Raw genomic sequence first — 11,657 nt, forward strand, 5'->3', positions numbered from 1 at the left:
ATGAAATGGAGCAGTGCAAGCTGTCTGTTGACTTGGCCATAGATCTCAGGTGTCTGAGGCTCACAGGAAGCTGCATTGGCTTCCAGTTGATCAGAGAATTCAATTTAAGGGCTCTTTGATGGTGTTTAAATGCCCAATAGGCGAAGCTACTGTATATCTCTCATCCAGAGTCAAGAAATCTCAGATTAGGCGTACCCTACGCTCTAATAATATCAGATTCCTACAACCTCGAGTTCTTTAGAAAAAAACTGGTGGTACAAGCTTAAATGCGTGGGCACCAACCCTTTGGAATACTCTTCTTCTGGACCTAAGAGGCTGCATATTGACCGCTCTGTTTAAGAAACATCTCAAGATTTTCCTGTTTGATAAAAGAATAGGTTAATTTTCACATTATTTTTCTTTCCTCTGGTTAAACCCCTGCTAACCTTTTATAATTGTTCCTTGTTGTCTGTATTGTGACCGTCCTGAGGCCTTTGGCGGGTGGCGCAATAGAAGAACTAGATAGATAGATCCTAAATGAGTAACATTGCACAAGAACCTGCAGCTTAAACCTGAAATGGCATATCATAGCATAACATAACATAACACAGTGGAGCATATGAAACTTAAGAAAGCAAAGCATTTTAAAGCAGAGCAGAGAATAGTGAAGATAGCACCAAACAGCCACGCAGCAAACATATGCCATAGTTTAGCATTACTAATAATAATATAACCCAGCACAACAGCACCGCAAAGATAGTATGTCCCAAATAATATATTAGTGTGGGGGCTCCAGAAGATGGCAATGGAAGGCTGTTTTGGAGGACAAGGCCCAGAAATCAAAATCAAGCAGACTTCACCCTTTCCGCCCTTCATTTATTTCACCCTGGGGCACATTGCTCTTTCCTTTCATTAAGCTGTGCCATCGCCTGACTGCAGCAAGAAGCACGTGCACCCTTTTTTGGCCACTGAGGGCCTGCCTTATCGTTTCAAAGAAATGGTGGCTTCCATGAAATGGAATTTCTTCTTTAGTTTTGTTGTTTCTCTTATATAGCACAAACATTTGCTTCCTAAATGTTGCATATAATCGGAAAGAAAATAAATAAATCAATTAAATATCAGTAAAAAAATTGCATGGTTCAAAAAGCTGAGGGCCCAGAGAAGAACTGATACCCTTTAAAACATTCTCTCTGTGGATCAGCTACCTGGTTGGCCCCGAGGACACTTTCAAGTGATAGAATGGAAGGAGATGCAATGCTGTGTACTGTAATGTGATCTTGTTATTAGCTATGTTTTTATAGTGTAGCAAATGTTATGTTAATATGAATGTATACTCCGTAAAATGGCTGCCGTAGTACTTTCAGAGGACAAGAGCTTGGCTGTGCAATGTAAGGGAGGTGCTACATAAGTTTGGTTTTGGCCCAATCACATCTCAATTTATATGATCTAATTTTCTTTATCTAGCAGCCTCCTTAGCTGCTTTGGGATTTCTGTAAAGTTTAATTATGAAGGGGAATGAGGCAGTGGTGCCCCCTGTTCCCTTTATCATTTTCTGTACCCGTGGAACCCCTTGCCTAGGCCATCAGACATAATGACAACAGTCTCGGCTTCCACACCCTCTCGATTCACCACAGATCTCTCTTTTCCAGTATAACACCACATTCATTATGAAGGGCTCCAGAAATGTGAAGCTTTCCAGGCCATCTCTCGTCGTAAAATCAACCGCACAAAACCCACAGCACTAAATATCACGGAATCAAACAACACAGATGATTATTTACAGCAGACATTATCAGTAACATCCAAGCAGGCGTATACTAGAAATGTAGGGGTTAGCATAATATCCAAATATGTTCAATCATACATCATAAGATTGCTAAATTGCCTTTATCACCACTTTTCCAGGCATCCGTGATCGAGATCCCTGCAGTAATTTCTTGTAGATCGTCCTCACTTAATCTTCAGAATTGCATTCTAGATAAGCATAAATGTAAAGTGTTTCCCCCCAAACCCATTGCACACAATTCTTCATATGACAATTTGTCTTTGGAGGCGTAGCATTCTTGAAATTAAAATTGCTGCCACCTGCCAGATTGGCAGATGGGCAGCAGGTGCAAGTGGATATAGGTCATGTGGCCTAAGCCCCACCCACCTGGCGCCTTCCAGGTTGCCACTCTTTTTCCCCACTTAGGGAGCCCTCCAGCCTCTTTTCCTTTGCAGATGGGGAGCAGGTGCAAGTGGATCTAGGTCACCTTGCCTAAGCACCACCCACCTTCTTAGCCCTGCCTCTTCCTTTGTGCTCTTAACTCTTATTTCAAAGGCTCACAAAGGAAAGGGCAATTCCTGTTTGGACCTGTTCGGTCCAGGAGGACCCAGGACCTGACCGCCTGCTCAGACAGCACGTAGGCATGCACCAACATGTGTTTACTCCTTCTGTCCCCACAGGCCATCTCCACCCCCTCTGGTCCCCTCGTGATGTTCCCTTGTGCTTCCCACCCTTCTCGCACACAGGTGTTGCCTGTTTTGCTTGATTCTTCTACCCTGCTACCCCTCCTCCCATCCAGCCTACTTCTGCAGGAATCTGTCCTGATACATTCTGGTTTTACCATCACCAGCTTGTGGCCAATGCTGGATTTGACTTTTATGGACTTCATTGATTCATGGTGCGTCGCCCTTTCTCAACTCTCATGCTGGACTTCCTTTGCATCTTGTACTCATGGTGGCCCTGAATCATGCTGTTCCCATCTTCATCTTGTATCCAGGCTTGCGACACTACTGACTTCTGCAATTGTATTTGCTCTCCCCTCTTGCTTCTCCACTCTTTTTGACTACTTACTCTGTTATCTCCTCATCTCCCTTTCTCCCTTTCCTATATCCTTCCCGACTTTCTTCTTTGCACTTACTCTATCAGAATTGTCCCTGGACCTAGTATGATAGCAACCTCATCTGTCTCCTCCCCCCTACCCTTACTTGTCCCCCCCCACTCCAGCACGATCTGAAATGTCATCAGGCCTAGTACGATAGTCGCTTGTTTTGTTCCTCCCCTCGCTTTCTGCATCTCTCTCCCTCACCTTCTGTTTTACTCCGGCTCTACCAGACATGTCGTCAGGGCTAGTACGGTAGTCGCCTGTCTGTTTGCATTTCCTTCCCACTGTCCCCTTCCCTTCTTTATCTATGTCTTAGCTCTTGCACTATCTGAAATGTCGTCAGGCCGAGTACAATAGTTAATTCACATCCTTACTGTTCATGGCCGGTAAGAATGTAATTGTACTTTCCCTTGTTCCCTGCCTTTCCTTGAAGCGCTTTAAAACACATTGGCCCTCATTACGACCCTGGCGGAAAGGGGTTTACGCCAGCGTAAAGCATGGCGTACCTTTCCTCCAGATTACGAGTTCCCGTAGCGCCATGGTGATTTTTACGCCTGCTTTTTGCAGGCGGAAAAATCCATGGCGCTACGGGACTTGTTGTTAATTACGCCACCGTAATTTACGGTGGCGTAATTAACGCCTTCCCCACTCCCATTATACCCTATGGGGCAAAAATGGGAATGGGGAAGGGTAAATGGGGATTGGGGACTTACCGCCCCGCCAAGGTCGGAATGGGGCGGTAAATCCGCCAACCCCCATGGCGGAGTTGGCAGCTTAGCGCCATGGACCATGGTGCAAATTGCACCATGGTCCTCCGCCAGGGTCGTAATGAGGGCCATTGTGTATAGGTGCTATATAAATAAACTATCATATCATATCATACCTATTCAGCCATTTGCAAGGGTCATCAAATGCTTCAAGAACTCCAAACTTCTAGCTAGTGGACATAGACAACAATTGCCTTTCTCTCGTGGTATTTTCATCAATGGCCACAATTTCTCTAGTCCATGATTGATTTAATAAGCACTTTAAAATCTTCTTGATTTTTTGGCCTGGCATCACTGCCAAATATGACTGAAGCTGGTATTGACCACCAAATTCGAGAATTTGAGTCTACTAATGAGCTTTTAATTTCAATAGAGTAACAACCATTTAAGTATTGTTCAATGAAAACAACTGCTTTCCCAGCACTTTCTTAAAAACATTGTAAATCAACAAAGCCTTAACCTTTTGCCCAGTGAGTTATAAAAGTCTATTCCCTTCTTGCTATACAAACACCATATTTCATTTGTCTCTAAAGAATACCACTTACCTTAAAATTAACATCAATTATATCTTTGAAACCATAGTTCCCCTAAACTTAGTAAGTATTCAGTGTTGGACAAACTCGATAATGAGGAGAGTCCCAATTCATCACACACAGTTCGATTGAGTGGCATATGTCCCTAGTTGAGGCTTTACATTTTGTAATTTCTGGGGAAACAGCAAGGAACTCAATAGAGATGATATAATCCAAGAAAATGAGTTTTGTGAAAAAAAGGCTGTGTCTTCCTAATCTCCCTTTTGTGGCCTCTAAAACAAGCTTTGTATTCAAAATGTCTTTAATTTCACAATGTATGTTCTATAAATGGTTTTTAAATAAGACAGAATATTATTGAATATCAAACTGTTGAAACCATTTCTGTTGGAAACATTAAAATATCCAATAAAGCAAACTTGTGCTTGCAAATTACCCTCTTTACCTAGATGTATCATAAAGTGTTGCCTCTTAGTTGTTTTATGTTGTCTTTAGAATTCCGCTTTGAATTGTTTCACAATTGAACTGTGTCTGTTTTGACAAACCTCCACAGAGGTTGGGTTTGTTGCACACATACCATTTTCAACTTTGTCCCGAGCATTGGTGGTAAATGGTGTTTTAAAGCATTTACATTTATGTTCTGTTATGGTCCAACAAACCATTGATGATGTCTATTCTCTCTCTGTAAATTGTGTTGTTGTGTTTTTGACTCATGCAATTACAACATAAAAAGTCCTCTAGAGATCTTTCTCTATGATAACAATTTCGAAGAGTCATTTTTTCAAACCAATTGTGGGAGCCATTCGTGTATGAGTACCCTTGAACCTATTCATTGGTGTATTTTGTTTCTGATTTAACCCTCCTGGGTAGAATAGGTTCCATACCAGGAGCCCGAATTTTTTGATTCATAAAGTGGTGGTACACAAAGAAGCAATGTACCCAACCAGCCTGGATAATCTGCTCCTCCTGCATCCTGAGTGCACGTCTCGGGGCTGGGCCGTGGGGATTTGCTTCCCACATTGAGATAGGGCTCTGACCTGGTATTGTGCTGCAAACAAATGTTTTTTGCTGTTTCAAAATTGCCTGGGAAAGCACCTTTTCGTTTCATTCATGATCGCTGTGGTGGCCGCATTGCCTCTTGGCCTGAGGTCCTCTCTGGTGTTATTTGCCCATTCTTTGTGTGCCGGCCTCGCGGCATCTCCAAGATGGTCACTGCCGCCTAGCACCATTGATGCGTGCCTGGGCTGAGAGTTTTAATCATTGGTTGTTGCATTTCAAAAAGCAGCCTATTGGGGACTCGCAGGCTTTAGTCGGCCCCCTCACCAAAGGCCCACTTCCTAAGGCCCCTGTCTGCTCCCTGTCCACTGCTGGTATGATGTGTGGGTATTTCTTGCACCCCCTCACTTGAGCATTGAGGATGTCGCTCCCACACTCTTCAGTGGAGCCTGAACTACTGTGACTTTCCCACCTCCATAACAATGGGTTCGTCCCCTCCAACTGGACACAGTCCTACCCCTCTGACTTTCCATCCTTCTCTCCATTTCACCTTGTCTTCCATGCTTACAGCCTGTGATTGCACTGTGTGCTTCACCTACTACTACCAATTTGAATTTAGCTGTGCTTCACCTACTGATACCAATTTCAATTTAGCTCTGTCTTCACCTACTGCTACCAATATGAATTTAGCTGTGTCTTCACCTACTGCTACCAATTTGAATTTAGCTGTGTTTCACCTACTGCTACCAATTTGAATTTAGCTGTGCCCTTGTGGCTGTACTGTGTGCTTTTTATCTTGAACTTGGCTGGCCCAGTGACTGCATTGTGCTACTCTGCCCCGTTGCTCCTATCCAGATCATCCCCCTTGCCCACCACTACTTCACCCATGGCACTCTCTGTTTCTCCAATCTTCTCTAACTGTTTCTCCATCGACTATCCTTCCCTTCTCAGTAAGTTTGGCAGGAAGAAGTTCAAAACGGATGGTCTCTAACCCTGGTCCCCCTATTGCTGACACCTATACCAGCACTTCCTCCAGACAGACCCTCACTGACATCCTCTTTGTCGTTCCCTCGCCAGAACTATGAACTCTTCATATGGTCTCTGTGCTCTCTCCTTGCTCCTTTTCCATTAATGGTGGCAATCTCTGGGAGGCCCTCCTGAACCCCCTTCCACTCCTCTAAGGTCATCATTAATGTCTACCTGAATGGCACCGTCTTGGTCCAAGGCCCTCAGGCAAACTTTTACTTCTTTGATAGACGCTTCCCACATCTAATCAATTTCCTTTCTTCTCCCGCTGTCCCGTCTCTCTCCCTTCCTCGGCTTCCTTGCTTCCCCCTCTTCCTCCCTCTTGGCTAACCTGCCCTCTCCTCCTTCCTCTCCAGCACCCCCTTGGGCCCTGTCTACACCTCCTTCTAAACCTCTGCAGGGCATCTCTCTGATCTGTACCCCTCTCCAGAAGTCCTTCAAGGATGGCAACCTTCTCCATATTGCCACTCTAAATTCTCGCTCAGCCGTCAAACACTCCTCCGACATCTGCAGCCTCTTGGAAGAACGTGACCTTGATGTCCTCAGTCTCATCGAGACATGGCTCAAGGCGAGCTCTGTCACGAGCTTTGACACTCTCCTCCCTAATGGCTACAAGATCCTCTCCGCACCCAGATCCACCCGGTCTGGGGGGAATGTATCCCTGTTCTTCCCGGAGTGGATTCCCACCTCTGTCATTTCTTTTCAGACCTACTCCTCTTTTGAATGCCTTGCCTGTGGGCTTTCTCTCTCTCCTTGCCACTCTCTTGCCATGGCTACTTTCTATCGGCCACTTGGTCAGATCACCTCCTTCCTATCTTAGTGGACGGACCTCTCCTCCTCCCTCCTGGCCTCAACCACTCAACTCCTCCTTCTTGGGGACCTCAACATCCATCTGGATGTTCCCTGTTCCTCCTCCGGACTCATTACCTCTGTGTTTCTCTCTCTCTTTCTATTCTTCCCTCTGGCCCGACCCACTCTGCAGGGCACACGCTGGATGTTCTGATCTCCTCTGAACTTCCCATCTCCCCATCTCCATCCCTCTGACCACCCCTCTCTCCTGAAGTGATCACTCCCTCCTTTCCTCCCATCTCTCCCTCTCTACCCCTCAGGCCAACCCAACTCCAACACTGCCACCTACCTTCTTGGTCATCCGACCCATGAAACGTGTGTCAGTTGTAGCTTTCGCCGCCACTTTCTCCCCTGCCCCCTCATCCTCCTCAGGCTGACTCACATTCTGACGCAGCCCTTTCCATGCTCTACTCTTCTATCTCTGATACTCTTGATGTTCTCCGGTCATGAGGATCCGCTTGAAGCCCAAAGCCAAGTGCAACTCTTGGTACGACTCCGACCTAGCTACCCTTAAACGCGAGTTAGGGTGGCTGAGAGGAAATGGTGGGCTTCTTGTACATCCTCTGACAAACTGGCCTGCCACCTGATGCACAGGCAATACCGGCTCCTTGTCCGAACTAAGATGCTGCAGAGACGCAGGCTTGGATGTGGGCTCTCTTCTAACAACTCGGCCGAACGTTTTAAAATCTGCAAGGACCTGGCCAACCCTGCTGCAGTCTCTATCTCTCATGTCACCTCCCTGGCCCTTTGCATGGCCCTTGCCTCTCATTTCATCTTTAGAAATCCACCCTCTTGCCCTCTCCTCCTCTTCCCCCTTCTTTATCCACTACCTCTGGCCCTCCTACAGTCACCCCCTCTCTCTTTCTCTTCCTTTCCTCTGTTCCCCCTGATGAGATTTCCAGACAAGTCTGATCTATGAAAGTCTTGTCAAAACAGGTTCTTCCCTGTTCGTCCAAAACCATCAAGGACCACATTGACTACCCTTGCTCCTGCTCTGGCTGACTTCTGCAACCTCTGCTTGGCCTCTGGAGCCTTCCCCTCCCTTCGGAAGCACTCTCTTGTGCAGCCTCTTCTCAAGAAACCCACAGCCGACCACTCATGCCCGGCTAACTATCACCCGATCTCCATCACTCCTTTCCTGGGCAAACGCCTGGAAAATGCTGGCCATCTCCCAGCTTAATCTTCACACCGATTCTGTTGGTTTTCTCCAAGACCATCAGTCTGGCTTCAGAGCTGCCACAAACATGGAAACTGCTCTCCTGAACATCCGTGAAGACCTGCTCTCCAACCTCGACTCTAACATCCCTTCTGTCCTCATCCTACTTGATCTCTCTTCTGCCTTTGACATGGTCAGCCATACCATCCTGCTCACCTGTCTGCATGATAACCTGGTTATCACCGGTCAGGTCCTGGCCTGGCTGACCTATTTCCTCTCTGTTGGACTCTCCCAGGTCCAAATTGGGTCCTTCCTTTCCTCTATCTCGCTCTCTACCTGTGGTGTTCCCCAGAGGTCTAACCTCTTTCCCTGGCTTTTCAACCAATACCTGGCAGCCCTTGCCCAGCGCATTGCCGATCTCTGCTCCAACTTTCATTGCTATGCGGATGACACTCAGCTCGATTTCAGGCTTCCCTCTGCCACCTCTTCTCCTTCTCTGACTGTCTGTCTGCTATCCAGGAGTGGTATGCCGCCAATGATCTCTGCCTTAATGCCAGTAAGACAGAGATTCTCCTCATCGGCACACGTGCACCCTCCTTTCCCTGTCACTCTCTGGCCGGCCTCCCTTGGCCCTCTTCCTGCTCCCACCTGTGAGGCTAAGAACCTCTGGGTCATCTTCGACTCCACAATGTCCTTTTCTCCTCACATCTCTGATGTTTCTAAGAAGTCAAACTACCAACTGCACTTCCTCAGAGGTATTCTTCCCTTCCTCTCCTTCTCCCAGAGGCTCACTGTCTCTAGAGCTCTGGTTCTCTCTAGGCTGGACTCCTGCAACAGCCTCTTTCTAAATCTGCCTGCTTCTACTCCTCTCCCTCTGAAACACATCCAGAACAGGACTGTGAGACTTGTCCTTGGCCTCAAGCCCTGGGATCGTATCTCTCCAGCCGTGAAATCTCTGCATTTGCTCCCAGTGGCTGCAAGGATTAAATTGAAGACCCTTTGCATTACCACAAGGCTTTCTGGGGCCTGGGTCCCCAACAACTTCAACTCTCCCTCTGTAAATTCCTTCCTACTGAAGCTCTTCGATCCTCCACCTCCCACTCCCTTAGGGTCAGTCGCTTCTCCATGCAACGAGTTGGGGGCAGATCTCTTTCCTCGGCTGGGGCTTCCCCCTGGAAAAGCCTCTCTGCCTCTCTGAAACTTGCGAACCATCTCTGGTTCCGGAAGCACCTCAAGACCTTCCTCTTTGCTTCTGCCTTTGCTCTTCCTCTCCCCTGCTGATCTGTCTGCTTGGGCACCGGGCACCTGGTTTCCCTCTGATTTTCAGGCCCAGGTCCCTGCCCACTCAGCCAATCACCTACACTGCCTCCTGGCAACCCTTGCACTTGGGTCTGTATCTTTAACCCTACAGTCCCCTTACCTGCACTTATCAGACACCCCCTGTCTGCGCTTTAATCTTTCACTTGCCACACTGCTGGCTGCACTACCAGTTGTTGTTTGTATTATCTCTTGCTCAGCACTTTCCACTCCTCCCCTCTCCCTTGCACTTTCCCCTTCCGTCTCCCCTGCACTTGCACGTTCTCAATGTCACTGGGTCTAGTAAGATCGTTGTTTTGTCCTCCCTTGGTCCCCTCCCTTGCCTCGCCGCGCTCTGAAACACTTGTGTATGAGCACGATACAAATAAAAATATCATATCATATATCATAAGCACCAAGTGCCTACTATCCCAACCTCGACGATTCTCCCTTCTTTCTTTAACCCACTGTATTTTCCACCACCTTCAAATTAATTGTACCGCTTGTTTCAATGTTTGTACAACGGTTTGGCAAAGGTGCAATCAAATTTCCAATAAATATTGCTGCAGGCATTAGGTTGCCCGAGGCCCAAATTACCCAGATATTGTTCGCCATCATTAGATATCAATATGCTCTGTGGAACCTCCTGAATCTCAGAAGTCTCATTAGTGGGACAAAACGGCATTTCCTCTGTGCTTTCTAATGCAACTTGGTCATATGTACAGAAAGGTAGTTTGATTTAGTCAATGACCCATATGCTTATATCAATTGCTGTAGGGAATTGTGGGAAATGTAGTTTGGTCATGTATTTTCAAAGTTTAACACGAGTGGATAGATATAATTCTATATAATTCTGTGACTCCTACAGATGTTCTTCACTTGTACCCTTTTTGCCTTGTTTGACAGTCTCTTCTTTATAATACTGATGGGCAAGGTAGTGTTTCTATATGATCTATCTTGCCTATTTAGGTATTGTTCTTGCCTATTTAGGTATTGTATCTGGGTGTGCGGACCATGCATCCAGTCATAATACTGTGAATGTTGTTTTTAAACATATGAGTCAATGGGCCTCATTACAAGTTAGCCGGTCTGGATTTAACGGTGCTGGTAAAACCGTACCGACACCGTTTTCCGGACCGGCTAACTACGAGTTATGTGGCCGTGCAGTGTTACACCCACCAGGTCTGACCTGGCGGATGTAACGCCACCGTCCGCAGACGGACGCGGAAACACCAGCACCATTACCACATGGTGCCAGTGTTTCCACTTCCCCATTCCCGTGGAGTCCTATCGGACTCCACGGGAATGGGGATTTACAGAATGCTGGCTCCGGAATTACCGGATCACTGGGGCTGTAATGCCCTGGTAATTCCAGCAAGTCCGGAGCCGGTAAATCCCTATGGGTCCAGTTGCAGCCTAGCGGTTTTAGCCGGCACGGCTACCGCCGGACTCGTAATGAGGCCCATGTGTTTTCGTTGAACCGTAATGGTTCACTATGTCACACAGTAAGGCTCTATTTAGGCTTGCTTACTCACTTGATAAGACCAGGATACGCAGTAATAAGGGATTTAGATCCTCTATGCGGGTCTGCATGTATTAGGGGTGCCAATACCTCCAAATGGATTGGTAACTGTGGCCTCTCAGATTAGGAGTTTTTGTTGGACCCTATTCTGAAGTCCAATAGGACTTCATTTGAGAATAGACGTATTATCACTGATAATGCTGCCAGTAGTAATACCACAATTTCTTTGAGGTAATACTGTTATACATAGGCAGGTCGTTTTACCTCCTTAGGGGTATCCTTCCTCACAGCAGACTGACAAGAAACAGGCAGTAATCCTATTTAAAGCATGTTTTTTCAGTTACCACCAAACTCATAATGAGACCCTTAATCATTTTTTTGATTTCCAAAGCCAGGTAAGCCTTAACTATCAAAGACATTAAGGGCCCGACAGTTCCATCAATTCTTTTTGAGAGAGACAATCACCTGTCCAATTAACCATTAGAAACAAACATTGTCATTAGAAACAAACATTGCCATACTACTTTGGCTAGCAAAATAATATTTCTCCTTAATCCCCATAGCCACCACCCACCTTTCTAAACCAAAGTTATTGTGAAGAGAATACATGTCTGACATTACAAACACTTTCATCACTCAAGTCCAAACAACTGGATAACATACCTCAGC

This window comes from Ambystoma mexicanum, chromosome 9 (genome assembly GCF_040938575.1).
Source record: "Ambystoma mexicanum isolate Mex_15411 chromosome 9, UKY_AmexF1_1, whole genome shotgun sequence".
Lineage (NCBI taxonomy): Eukaryota > Metazoa > Chordata > Amphibia > Caudata > Ambystomatidae > Ambystoma > Ambystoma mexicanum.